Source organism: Mirounga leonina, unplaced genomic scaffold, assembly GCF_011800145.1.
Source record: "Mirounga leonina isolate KUSES-001 unplaced genomic scaffold, KU_Mleo_1.0 Mir_91, whole genome shotgun sequence".
Taxonomy (NCBI): domain Eukaryota; kingdom Metazoa; phylum Chordata; class Mammalia; order Carnivora; family Phocidae; genus Mirounga; species Mirounga leonina.
The window spans coordinates 49,778,160-49,793,388 of record NW_023270839.1 but is presented as its reverse complement, the minus strand read 5'-3'; the positions used below and the strand labels follow the sequence as shown (position 1 = coordinate 49,793,388).

General features: G+C 41.5%; 1 protein-coding gene and 1 pseudogene across 6 annotated transcripts in view; one reads left to right on the top strand and one right to left on the bottom strand.

Annotated features, from left to right (window-relative positions):
- SCAPER (S-phase cyclin A associated protein in the ER) overlaps positions 1–15,229 on the bottom strand; it is a 486,665-nt gene that overhangs the window by 355,320 nt on the left and 116,116 nt on the right. The gene's annotated exons all lie outside the window — the stretch shown is intronic.
- On the top strand, positions 14,602–14,951 carry LOC118003478 (annotated as a pseudogene).

The window sequence follows — 15,229 nt, the reverse complement described above, 5'->3', positions numbered from 1 at the left end:
AGAGACAACGCCCGGGCCCTGGGGTCAAACTCTGGAGAGTTTCTGTGGGCGTGACCGCCAAGGGAGGCTAAAGTTTTCAGCAGCGCATACAGAAATGGAGACTGTGTGTCCTGGAGGGCTCAGTGAAGAGCAGACTGCATTTCTCGGCTCTCCAGCAGAGGTTTGGGTGTGGCCATTTATGCTCTGACTCTCAGAAGAAACTCTGAAGGCCCTAAGAGAACAAAAGCTCAAAAAACTGGTTTCCACTGAGCCCAGCTCCACCCCCACACAGGAAACACTGGTTTCCACTCTGCCCATGCAGGGTTGACTGAGAAACAGTGGGGCAGTCCCCTCCCCCAGAAGACAGGCTGGAAGAACAAGAGATCGACAACCCTAGAGTCTCCATAAAATGGGTGCATCTTGTTTGGGTCGTGGTTAATACCGTGCACACCTCAACCACCCCTCAACAGAATGACTAGGAGGAAGAACTCCCAATAAAGAAAGGAACCAGACCTAATGGATATAGATATAAGCAAGATGTCAGAGATAGACTTCAGAGTAGCAAGTATGAAGCCGATATCTAGGCTTGAGAAAAATATTAGCAACAATATAGAATCTCTAAGGGCAGAAATGAGATCTAATCAGACCGAACTTAAAAATGCTATGAGTGAGATGCAGTCTAAACTAGATACCCTAACAGGATAAATGAGGCAGAAGAACAAATTAGTGAGCTAGAAGATAAGATGATAGAAAGGAAGGAAGCCGAGGATAACTGGGATAAACACCTAGAAGCCCATGAGAACAGACTTAGAGAAATCAAAAGTTCAAATATCAGAATTCATGGGATCCCTGAGGGGGTGGAGAGGACGAGAATGTATGTTTGAGCAAATCGTAGCTGAGAGCTTCCCTAATCTGGGGAAGGAAACAAGCATTTGTGTCCAATAGGCAGACAGGACCCCTCCAAGATTGGTAAGAACAGACCAACGCCCCGGGACATAATAGCAAAGCTTGCAAATCTTAGAGCCAAGGAAACTATCCTGAGAGAAGCTAGGAGGAAGAGATTTCTTACGTACAAAGGGAGGAACATTAGAATAACGTCAGACCTATCCACATAGACCTGGCAAGCCAGGAAAGGCTGGCAAGATATATTCTGGGTACTAAATGAGAAGAACATGCAGCCAAAAATACTTTATCGAGCAAGGCTGTCATTAAGAATGGATGGAGAGACAAGGAGCTTCCAGGACAGGCAGAAACTAAAACAATATGTGACCACCAAGCTGGCCCTGCAAGAAATATTAACAGGGATTCTATAAAAAATGAAAGAACCCAAGAGTAATAGAGACCAGAAATTTAAAGAGACAATCTACAGAAATACGGACTTCACGGGGAATAAAATGGCACTAAAATAATATCTTTCAGCAGTCACTCTCAACATGAACGGCCTAAATGCTCCCCTGAAACGGCCCAGGGTTGAAGAATGGGTAAGACGACACCACCATTCCATACCTGTCTACAAGAGACTCATTTTGAAACTAAAGATACCTCCAAATTGAAAATGAGGGAATGGAAAACCATCTATCATGCCAATGGTCCTCAAAAGAGAGCTGGGGTAGCAATTCTCCTATGAGACAAATTAGATTTTAAACTAAAGACTGTAGTAACACATTAGGAGATGGAGGAAAGATGGTGGAGAAGTAGGGGACCCTATTTCAACTGGTTCTGGGAATTGAGCTGGATATCTACCAGACCACTCTGAGCACCCACGAAACCAGCCTGAGATATAAGAAGATCTAGATCTCTACAAACAGAAAATCGCAGGCAGTTGGCTTCGAGGTATGAAGCAGGGAGCCGTGATTCCGCGGGCAGATATCGGAGGATAAACAGCAGCGGGAGGGTGCCTGGCTGTGGGGATCCTACACCGTGGGTGAACGACAGCCTTGTGTGCTGGGGACGGAGCACAGATTTGCAGACCGGAAATGGTGGGGAAAGGAGTTTAGGGCAGCCCCCGGGGTGGAAACCAGAGCGGCGGGGTGGCGCGGATGAACTGGGAGCAGCTGGAAGTTTTAGAAGCAAAAAGTGCAGAGACCTCCTCCGACCTGGAGGCAGAACTGGGAGTGCTGCAGAGGGGCGCACAACCCAGGATGCTGCAGTTTATAGCAGACAAACAGAAATGGAGACAGTGTGGCCTGGAGAGCTCACTGGAGAACACACTGCAGTCTCTCTGCTCTGAGGCAGAGGGTTGGAAACGGTCTCTTCTGCTCAGACTCGCGAAAGAGACACAAAAAGCCACCAGGGAAAGCCGCCAGAGAACAAAAGCCCCAAAAACTGATTCCTGCTGAGACCATCCCCCGCCACAGGGGGGCAGGGCAACTCCGACCAAACAGGGTTGCCTGAGTAACAACGCAGCAGGCCCCTCCCGCAGAAGACAGGCTGGGAAAACAAGAGGCCAACAACCCTAAGATCCCCAGAAAACAGGTGCATCTTGCTTGGCTTCTGGTCAATAATTTGGACTCTATACATTCCCTCAAACACCCATCAACAGAATGACTAGGAGGAGGAGCCCCCAAAATAGAAAAGACTCAGAGATTATGACTTATGCCACAGATTTACAAATGGATGCAGCTACAACCAAGATGTTGGAGATGGAAATCAGGCTAGCAATTGTGAAGACAATGGCTAAATGGAGAAATCAATTACTGGCAACATAGAGTCTCTAAGGGCAGAAATGAAAGCTGAATTGGCAAAACTTAAAAATGCTATCAATGAGATCCAATCCAAACTAGATAATATAAAAGCTAGGGTAACTGAGGCAGAAGAACGAATAAGCGAAATGGAAGACAATATAATAGATAAAAAGGAAAAAGAGGAGGCCAGGGAAAAACAGAATCCATGAAAACAGAATCAGAGAAATAAGTGACACCATGAAGCGTTCCAATGTCAGAATTATTGGAATCCCGGAGGGAGTGGAGAGAGACAGAGGACTAGAAAATGTATTTGAGCAAATCGTAGCTGAGACTTCCCTAATCTGGGGAATGAAACAAACATTCGCGTCCTAGAGGCAGAGAAGACCCCTCCCAAGATCAAGGAAAACAGGCCAACAGCCCAGCATGTAATAGTAAAACTCGCAAATCATAGAAACAAGGAAACCATCTAAAGGGCAGTTAGGGGGAAGAGATTCCTTACATACAGAGAGAAGATATTCAGAATAACGTCAAACCTATCCACAGAGACCGGGCAAGCCAGAAAGGCCTGGCAAGACATATGCAGGGTACTAAACGAAAAGAACATGCAGCCAAGAATACTTTATCTGGCAAGGCTGTCATTTAGAATGGATGAAGAGATGCAGAGCTTCCACGACCAGCAGAAGTTGAAAGAATATGTGACCACTAAGCCGGCCCTGCAAGAAATATTAAGGGAGGGTTCTATAAAAGGAGAAAGACACCAAGAGTGATATACAACAGAAATTTACAGGGACAGTCTATAAAAACAACGTCTTGACAGGAAATATGATGACAATTAATTCATATCTTTCAATAATCACACTCAACATAAATGGCCTAAATACTGCCATAAAACGACACAGGGTTGTAGATTAAAAAAAAAGACAGGACCCATCCATATGCTGCCTACAAGAGACTGATTTTGAACCTAAAGATATATCCAGACTGAAAGTGAAGGGATAGAGATCCATCTTCCATGCCAGTGTACCTCAAAAGAAAGCTGGGGTAGCAATTCTTATATCAGACAAATTAGATTTTAAACTAAAGTCTGTAATTAGAGACACAGAAGGACACTATATCATTCTTAAATGGCCTATCCAACAAGAAGATCTAGCAATTGTAAATATCTATGCCCCCAACATGGGAGCAGCCATCTACATAAGCCAACTGTTAACCAAAATAAAGAGTCATATTGATAACAATACGTTAATGGTAGGAGACCTCAATAATCCACTCTCAGCAATGCACAGATCATCGCAGCAGAAAATCAACAAAGAAACAAGAGCTTTGAATTATACACTGGATCAATGGACCCCACAGATACTTACAGAACATTCCACCCTAAAACAACAGAACACTCATTCTTCTCGAGCGCACATAGAACTTTCCCCAGAATAGACCACATACTGGGTCACAAATCAGGTCTCAAACGATACTAAAAGATCGAGAATATTCTTTGCATATGCTCAGACCACAATGCTTTAAAACTAGAACTCAATCACAAGAAAAAATTTGGCAGAAATTCAAACACTTGGAAGCTAAAGACCACTATGCTCAAGAATGTTTGGGTCAACCAGGAAATCAAAGAAGAACTTAAACAATTCATGGAAATCAATGAGAACAAAAACACATCGGTCCAAAACCTATGGGGTATCGAAAAGGCGGTCCTAAGGGGGAAATACATAGCCATCCAAGCCTGACTCAAAAAAATAGAAAAATCCCGAATTCACCAACTAACTCTACACCTTAAGGAAGTACACAAAAACCAACAAATGATGCCTAAGCCACGCATTAGAAGAGAAATAATTAAAATTAAAGCAGAGATCAATGAATTAGAAACCAGAAACACAGTAGATCAGATCAACTGAACTAGTAGTTGGTTCTTTGAAAGAATTAGTAAGATCGATAAACCACTGGTCAGACTTATCCAAAAGAAGAGAGAAAGGACCCAAATTAATAAAATGATGAATAAAAGGGGAGAGATCATGACTAAAACCAAGGAAATAGAAACAATTATTAGAAATTATCATTAAAACTATATGCCAATAAACTGAGCAATCTCGATGAAATGGAGACCTTCCTGGAAACCTATAAACTGCCAAGACTGAAACAGGAAGAAATTGACAACCTGAATAGGCCAATAACCAGTAACGAGATTGAAGCAGTGATCAAAAACCTCCCAAAAAACAAGAGTCCAGGGCCCGATGGATTCCCTGGGGAATTCTACCAAACATTCAAAGAAGAAATAATACCTATTCTGCTGAAGCTGTTTCAAAAAATAGAAACAGAAGGAAAACTTCCAAACTCATTCTATGAGGCCAGCATTACCTTAATCCCCAAACCAGGCAAAGACCCCATCAAAAAAGAGAATTTCAGACCAATATTCCTGATGAATATGGATTCCAAAATCCTCAACAAAATCCTAGCTAACAGCATCCAACAATACATTAAAAGGATCATCCACCACAACCAAGTGGGATTTATCCCCGGGATGCAGGGGTGGTTCAACACTCGCAAATCGATCAATGTGATAGAACACCTTAATAAGAGGAGAGAGAAGAACCAAACATATGGTCCTCTCAATTGATGCAGAAAAAGCATTTGACAAAATACAACATCCTTTCCTGATTAAAATTCTTCAGAGTATAGGGATAGAGGGAACATTCCTCAAGTTCAAAAAATCCACCTATGAAAAACCCACAGCGAATATCATCCTCAATGGAGAAAAGCTGAGAGCCTTTCCCTTAAGATCAGGAACATGCCAAGGATGCCCACTCTCGCCACTTTGTTCAACACAGTACAGTCCTAGCAACAGCAATCAGACAACAAAAAGAAATAAAAGGTATTCAAATTGCCAAAGAAGAAGTCAAAGTCTCTCTCTTCGCAGATGACATGATACTTTATGTGGAAAACCAAAAACACTCAACCCCCAAATTACTAGAACTCATACAGCAATTCAGTAATGTGGCAGGATACAAAATCAATGCACAGACATCAGTTGCTTTCTTATACACTAACAACGCAACTGTAGAAAGAGAAATTAGAGAAACGATTCCATTTACAATAGCACCAAAAACCATAAGATACGTCGAAATAAACCTAACCAAAGAGGTAAAGGATCTATACTCTAGTAACTATAGAACATTCATGGAAGAAACTGAAGAAGACACAAAAAGATGGAAAAATATTCCATGCTCATGGATCGGAAGAATAAACATTGTTAAAATGTCTATGCTACCCAGAGCAAACTATACCTTCAATGCCATCCCGATCAAAATTCCAATGACATTTTTCAAAGTGCTGGAACAAACAATTCTAAAATTTGTATGCAATCAGAAAAGACCCTGAATCGCCAAGGAAATGTTGAAAAAGAGAAACAAAGCTGGGGGCATCATGTTGCCCGATTTCAAGCTATATTACAAAGCTGTGATCACCAAGACAGCATGGTACTGGCACAAAAACAGACATATAGACCAACGGAACAGAATAGAGAACCCAGATATACACACTCAACTCTATTGTCAAATAATCTTTGACAAAGCAGGAAAAAACATGCAATGGAAAAAAGACACTCTCGTCAATAAATGGTGCTGGCAAAATTGGACAGCCACATGCAGAAGAATGAAACTCGACCATTCTCTAACACCATTCACAAAGATAAACTCAAAGTGGATGAATGACCTCAATGTGAGACAGGAATCCATCAAAATCCTAGAGGAGAACACAGGCAGTAACCTCTATGACATGGCTCACAGCAACTTCATTCAAGATACATCTCCAAAAGCTAGTGAAACAAAAGCAAAAATGAACTTTTGGGACTTCATCAAGATAAAAACCTTCTGCACAGCAAAGGAAACGGTCAACAAAACAAAGAAGCAACGCACAGAATGGGAGAAGATATTTGCAAATGACACTACAGATAAGGGGCTGGTATCCAAGATCTATAAAGAACTTCTCAAACTCAACACCCAAAAAACAAATAATCAAGTCAAAAAGTGGGCAGAAGATATGAAAAGACACTTCTCTGAAGAAGACATACAAATGGCTAACAGACACATGAAAAAATGTTCATCATCATTAGGCATCAGGGAAATTCAAATCAAAAGCACATTGAGATACCACCTTACACCAGTTAAAATGGCAAAAATAGACAGGGAAAGAAACAACAAATCTTGGAGAGGTTGTGGAGAAAGGGGAACGCTCTTACACTGTTGGTGGGAATGCAAGTTGGGACAGCCACTTTGGAAAAGAGTGTGGAGGTTCCTCTAAAATTTAAAAATAGAGCTACCCTATGACCCAGCAATTGCACTCCTGGGTATTTACCCCAAAGACACAGATGTAGTGAAAAGAAGGGCCATATGCACCCCAATGTTCATAGCAGCAATGTCCACAATAGCCAAATTGTGGAAAGAGCCGAGATGCCCTTCAACGGATGAATGGAAAAAGAAGATGTGGTCCATATATACAATGGAATATTACTCAGCCATCAGAAAGGATGAATACCCAACTTTTACATCAACATGGATGGGACTGGAGGAGATTATGCTAAGTGAAATAAGTCAAGCAGAGAAAGTCAATTATCATATGGTTTCACTTATTTGTGGAACATACGGAATAGCATGGAGGACACTAGGAGAAGGAATGGAAAAATGAGGGGGAGGGGAATTGGAGGTAGAGATAAACCATGAGAGACTATGGACTCTGAGAGACAAACAGGGTTTTAGAGGGGAGGGGGGAGGGAGGATTGGTTAGCCTGGTGATGGGTATTAAGGAGGACACATACTGCATGGATGAAAAGGTGTTATACAAAAACAATGGATGGTGGATCACCACATCAAAAACTAATGATGTATGGTGACTAACATAATAAAATGAAATAAAGAAAAAAAAAGACTGTTGTAAGAGATGTAGAGGGACACTCTATCATACATAAGGGGTCTATCCAACAAGAAGATCTAACAGTTGTAAATATCTATGCCCCCAACATGGGAGCAGCCATCTACATAAGCCAATTCTTAACCAAAATAAAGAGTCATATGATAACAATACGTTAATTGTAGGAGACCTCAATACTCCACTCTCAGCAATGGACAAATCATCTAAGCAGAAGATCAAAAAGAAACAAGAGCTTTGAAAGACACACTGGATCAGATGGACTTCATAGATATATACAGAACATTCCACCCTAAAACAACAGAATACTCATTTATCTCGAGCGCACAGAGAACCTTCTCCAGAACAGGCCACACACTGGGTCACAAATCACATTTCAACCAATACCAAAAGACTGAGATTATTCCCTGCATATTCTCAGACCATAATGCCTTAAAACTGGAACTCATTCACAAGAAAAAATTTGGAAAAATTCAAACACTTGGAAGCTAAAGACCACTCTGCTCAAGAATGTTTGGGTCAACTAGGAAATCAAAGAACTTAAACAATTCATGGAAACCAATGAGAACAAAAACACACTGTCCAAAACACATGGGATACTGAAAAGGCAGTCCTAAGGGGGAAATACATAGCAATTCAAGCCTCACTCAAAAAAATAGAAAAATCCCAGGGTACCTGGGTGGCTCAGACGGCTGAGCTTCTGCCTTCGGCTTGGGTCGTGATCCCAGAGTCCTGGGATCGAGTCCTGCATCGGGCCCCCCGCTCAGCGGGGAGCCTGCTTCTCCCTCTGCCTCTCTCTCTCTCTCTCTCTCTCTCTCTGTCTCATGAATGAATAAATAAAATTAAAAAAAAAAAACACTCTTCAAAAAAATAGAAATATCCCGAATTCACCAACTAACTTTACACCTTAAAGGACTAGAGAAAAAACAACAAACAATGCCTAAGCCACGTATTAGAAGAGAAATAATTAAGATTAAAGTAGGGAATCAATGAATTAGAAACCAGAAACACAGTAGATCAGATCAACGAAACTAGAAGCTGGTTCTTGGACAGAATTAATAAGATCGATAAACCACTGGCCAGACTTATCCAAAAGAAGAGAGAAAGGACCCAAATTAATAAAATTATGAATGAAAGGGGAGAGATCACGACTAACACCAAGGAAATAAAAACAATTATTAGAAATTATTATCAAAGGGGGGTGCAGCAAGATGGCGGAGGAGTAGGAGACCTGGATTTCATCTCCTCTCAGGAATTCAGCTGGATAGGGATCAAACCATTCTGAACACCTACAAACTCAACAGGAGATCGAAGAAAAGAAGAGCAACAACTCTCTCAACAGAAAAGCAACCACTTTCTCGAAGGTAGGACGTGCGGAGAAGTGAATCCGAGGCGATACTCGGGAGGATAGACGGCGGGGGAGGAGCCTCTGTCAGCCGCTTCTGGCAAGTGATAGAGCCACAGAGCACAAAATCGGAAATTTTAGAAGTCGGCTCCGCTGAGGGACGTCACTCCGGTGGCTAAGCGGGGGGTGGAACCCTCACGAGACAGTGTGGTCTCAGGACTCTCCGGATCACAGAAAGACTGGGGGTGCCTGAGTGTGGGAGAGTTCCCAGGTAACAGAGCAGGGAAGCCGGCTGCAGAGGCGGAGCCCAGACGCGGGCTCTCAGCTCGGGGTTGACATAAACCATGATCCGTGGCACAGTCGGGCCACTGCTCCTCCAGCAGGGACCCAACAAGCGGCAGAACCGGGGAGATTCACCTTCCTCCCCGGGGAGGAGTGGCACAGGAGTGCACCGCAGGAATCTGCTGGGTTTGGAGACTCCACACAGGGTCGGGTGCCAGAGATAGAAATGCACGGTCACAGGCCGGGTGAGCACGGAGTGCGGCCAGAGACCGGGGAGATGGGAATGACTGATAGCTTTTCCCTGGGGGCTCACTGAGGAGCGGGGCCGAGTTCTCGGCTCCTCTGGGGCAGAGATTGGGAGGCTGCCATTTTCAAACTCCGCCTCCAAAGCTGTACGGAAAGCTCGCAGGGAACAAAAGCTCCCAAGACCAAACCCGAGCAGATTACTTAGCCTGGACGGGGCAAGGGCGGGGCAATTCCGCCTCGGGCAAAGACATTTGGGAACCATGTCAACAGGGCCCTCCCCCAGAAGATCAGCGAGAACAGCCAGCCAAGACCAAGTTTACCCATCAATGAGAACGGCAGAACTCCAGCGCTAGGGGAATACTGCAGACAGAATTAATGGCTTTTTTCCCATAATTCTTTAGTCTTCCAAAGTTAATTTTTTTTAACTGTCCTTTTTCTTTTCCTTTTTTTTTTTTTGAATTTTTCTTTTTCCCTTTTTCAACGAAAATCTTATCATTCCCTTTTTTAAAAACCATTTTTATTTTTCATTTTTAGTCATATTCTATCCCTTCATAGTAGTTACCCGTATTTTTGGCATATATATATAAGTTGTTCTCTCTATAAAATTTTGAGATAGTTTCTTCTAAAAGATCAAAATAAGCCCTAAATCTCTAGTATATGGTTTTTTTTACTCCCCTGCCTGATCACATGCTCTCCCTTTTTCTTTTTTTAAATCCTCTTCTTTCTTTTTTCAAACAACTTCTTATCAATTCCTTTTATAAAATTTTTTATAATTTCCATCTTTTTTTTTTCAAAGATTTTATTTATTTATTTTAGAGAGAGAGAATGAGAGAGAGCACATGAGAGGGGGAAGTGGCAGAGGGAGAAGGAGACTCTTTTCCGAGCAGGGAGCCCAATGCGGGACTCGATTCTGGGACTCCAGGATCATGACCTGATCCGAAGGCAGTCGCTTAACCAAGTGAGCCACCCAGGCGCCCTATAATTTCCATCTTTACTCATATTCCATCCCTTCATCATATCAACCCTTATTTTTGCACACATATAAGTTTTTCTTTCCTTAAGATTTTGGGAGGCACTTTCTTCTAACGGACCAAAATACACCCAAAATCTAGTGTGTGCCACTGATCTATATACCAGCCTGATTTGATCACATTTGATCACATTCTGGTTTTTTTGTTCTTGTTCGTTTGTTTTGTTCTGTTTTGTTTCTTTTTATCTTTATCTTTTTCTTTTTTTTTTTGTTTTCCTTTTTTCTCTCTTTCCCTTTCTTTTCCCACTGCTTCAGGTCTTTTCTGATTTGTTTAGAGTATATTTTCTGGGGAGGTTGTTACCCTGCTAGCATTTTGTTCTCTCATTAATCTATTCTCCTCTGCACAAAATGACAAGATGGAAAAAAATCACCTCAACAAAAAGAACAAGAGGTAGTACCGACTGACAGGGACCTACTCAATACGGACATTAGTACGATGTCGGATCTAGAGTTCAGAATCATCACTTTAAAGATACTAGCTGGGCTTGAGAAGAGCATGGAAGTTATTAGAGAAACCCTTTCTGGAGAAGTAAAAGAACTAAAATATAATCAACTTGAAATCAAAAAGTCTATTAATGAGGTGCAATCAATATGGGGGCACTAACTGCTAGGATAAATGAGGCAGAAGAGCGAATTAGTGATATAGAAGACCAAATGATGGAAAATAAAGAAGCTGAGAAAAAGAGAGATAAACAACTACTGCATCACGAGGGCAGAATTCGAGAGATAAGCGATACCATAAGACGAAACAACATTAGAATAATTGGGATCCCAGAAGAAGAAGAAAGAGAGAGAGGGGCAGAAAGTATAATGGAGCAAATTGTAGCAGAGAACTTCCCTAATTTGGAGAAGGAAACAGGCATCAAAATCCAGGAGGCACAGAGAACCCCTCTCAAAATCAATAAAAATATGGGCGCCTGGGTGGCTCAGTTGGTTAAGCGACTGCCTTCGGCTCAGGTCATGATCCTGGAGTCCCGGGATCGAGTCCCGCATCGGGCTCCCTGCTCGGCAGGGAGTCTGCTTCTCCCTCTGACGTTCCTCCCTCTCATGCTCTCTGTCTCTCATTCTCTCTCTCTCAAATAAATAAATAAAATCTTAAAAAAAAAAAAAGAACATCTCAAAATCAATAAAAATAGGTCAACACCCCGACATCTAATAGTAAAACTTACGAGTCTCATAGACAAAGAGAAAATCCTGAAAGTGCGGGAGAAGAGATATGTAACCTACAATGGTATGAAGCCAGCATTACCTTAATCCCCAAACCAGGCAAAGACCCCATCAAAAAGGAGAATTTCAGACCGATATCCTTGATAAGTATGGATTCCAATATCCTCAACAAAATCCTAGCTAACAGGATCCAGCAATACATAAAAAGAAGCATCCACGATGACCAAGTGGGATTTATCCCCTGGATGCAAGGGTCGTTCAACATTCACAAATCAATCAATGTGATAGAACACATTAATAAGAGGGGGGAGAAGAACCATATGGTCCTCTCGATTGATGCAGAAAAAGCATTTGACAAAATATAGCATCCTTTCCTGATTAAAACTCTTCAGAGCATAGGGATAAAGGGAACATTACTCAAGTTAACAAAATCCATGTATGAAAAATCCACGGCGAATATCATCCTCAATGGGGAAAAGCTGAGAGCCTTTCCCTTAAGATCAGGAACACGCCAAGGATGCCCATTCTTGCCACTATTTCAACATAGTACTAGAAGTCCTAGCAACAGCAATCAGACAACAAAAAGAAATAAAAGGTATTCAAATTGCCAAAGAAGAAGTCAAAGTCTCTCTCTTCGGAGATGACATGATACTTTATGTGGAAAACCCAAAAGACTCCACCCCCAAATTACTAGAACTCATACAGCAATTCAGTAATTGTGAAGGATACAAAATCAATGCACAGAAATCAGTTGCTTTCTTGAACACTAACAATGCAACTGTAGAAAGAGAAATTAGACCAACAATTCTACTTACAATAGCACCAAAAACCATAAGATATCTCGGAATAAACCTAACCAAAGGGGTAAAGGATCTATACTCTAGGAACTACAGAACACTCAGGAAAGAAATTGAAGAAGACACAAAAAGGTGGAAAAACATTCCATGCTCATGGATCAGAAGAATAACCATTGTTAAAATGTCAATGTTGGGGCGCCTGGGTGGCTCAGTTGTTAAGTGTCTGCCTTTGACTCAGGTCATCATCCCAGGATCCTGGGATTGAACCTCATGTCAGGCTCCCTGCTCAGCAGGCAACCTGCTTCTCCCTCTCCCACTCCCCCTGCTTGTGTTCCCTCTCTCGCTGTGTCTCTCTCTGTCAAACAAATAAAATCTTAAAAAAATAAAAAATAAAATAAAATGTCTATGTTACCCAGAGCAATCTACACATTCAGTGCAATCCCTTTCAAAAGACCATCAACATTTTTCACAGAGCTGGAACAAACAATCCTAAAATTTGTATGGAACCAGAAAAGAACCCAAATCGCCAAGGAAATTTGAAAAGGAAAAACAAAGCTGGGGGCATCATGTTGCCTGACTTCACGCTATATTACAAAGCTGTGATCACCAAGACAGCATGGTATTGGCACAAAACACAGACACATAGATCAGTGGAACAGAAGAGAGTCTCCAGAAATGGACCCTCAACTCTATAGTCAAATAATCTTCAACAAATCAGGAAAAAATATCCAGTGGAAAAAAGACAGTCTCTTCAATAAATGGTGCTGGGAAAATTGGACAGCTACATACAGAAGAATGAAACTCGACCATTCTCTTATACCATACACAAAGATAAACTCAAAATGGATGAAAGACCTCAATGTGAGACAGAATCCATATAGTTGGGAGATCCTAAGGAGAACATCCTAAAGGAGAACATAGGCAGTTACCTCTTCGATATCAGCCACAGCAACTTCTTTCAAGACATGTCTCCAAAGGCAAGGGAAACAAAAGCAAAAATGAACTTTGGGGACTTCATCAAGATAAAAAGCTTCTGCACAGCAAAGGAAACAGTCAACAAAACTAAGAGGCAACCCACGGAATGGAAGAAGATATTTGCAAATGACAGTACAGATAAAGGGCTGGTATCCAAGATCTATAAAGAACTTCTCAAACTCAACACCCACACAATAAATAATCAAGTCAAACAATGGGCAGAAGACCTGAACAGACACTTCTCCAAAGAAGATATACAAATGGCTAACAGACACATGAAAAATGTTCAACATCATTAGCCATCAGGGAAATACAAATCAAAACCACATTGAGATTCCACCTTACACCAGATCGAATGACAAAAATTAACAAGTCAGGAAGCAACAGTTGTTGGCGAGGATTTGGAGAAAGGGGAACCCTCTTACACTGTTGGTGGAAATGCAAGCTGGTGTTACAGCCACTCCAGAAAACAATATGGAGGTTTCTCAAGACATTAAAAATACAGCTACCTTATGACCCAGCAATTGCACTACTAGGTATTTATTCCAAAGATACAGATGTAGTGACAAGAAGGAGCACATGCACCCCAATGTTCATAGCAGCAATGTCCATAATAGCCAAACTGTGGAAAGAGCCGAAATGCCCTTCAACAAATGAATGGATAAAGAAGATGTGGTTCATATATACAATGGAATATTAGTCAGTTATCAGAAAGGATGAATACCCACCATTTACAACAACATGGAGGGAACTGGAGGGGATTATGCTAAGTGAAATACGTCAAGCAAAGAAGGACAATTATCATATGGTTTCACTTATTTGTGGAGCATAAGGAATAGCACAGAGGACATTAGGGGAAGGAAGGGAAACTGAAGGGGGTGAATCAGAGAGGGAGACAAACCATGAGAGGCTATGGACTCTGGGAAACAAACTGAGGGTTTCAGAGAGGAGGGATGTTAGGGGATGGGGTAGCCACAGGTGATGGGTATTAAAGAGGGCACATGTTGTAATGAGCACTGGGTGTTATATACAACTAATAAATCACTGAACACTACATAAAAAACTAATGATGTACTGTATGGTGGCTAACTTAACATAATTAAAAATATAATAAATAAATATATAAATGAGAGGGGTCGCCACCATTACCACGACATCCATATCATCATGTCAAAGCACAAGTTCTCCGAGGATGAGACCTGTGAAGGCTGCTCTAATGCAGTCAGGTGCTCAACAAGCTCAACAAGGGGTTGAGTTTGACATTGACCTGCCCAACAAGAAGGTCTGCATCAACTCTGAGCACAGTGTGGACACTATTGGAGACCCTGGGGAAAACAGGCAAGGCTATTTCCTACCTCAGCCCCAGGAAGCAAGGGTCTGGAACCCTTGGCCCAAGATGGACCAAAGGGGACAGGACACTTATCCTCTCCCGACTTGCAGACAGACCTGGGGCCTGGAAGTCCTGCTTAGCGATGGGAGTTCATGCAGAGACCCTCACTTGTGCTGCTCCTCCCTAGCTTCCCTGCAATAAAGCTAAGGCACTTTTCTTGGGGTGGTGAGGGAGAATAAGTATATATATTATATATAGATATATATATGTGTATATGTTATATATAAGTATATATATATTTAACATTTAATATATTTAATTTATATTTACTATTTATTTTAATATTTAATATAATATATATTTTAAAATATAAAGTCAACCTTATAAAAATCATACATGCCAAAAGATAAAAAAACAACTAAATTATGAAATTAAGTTTAACAAAAGATTTCAGTTTCCACTTAA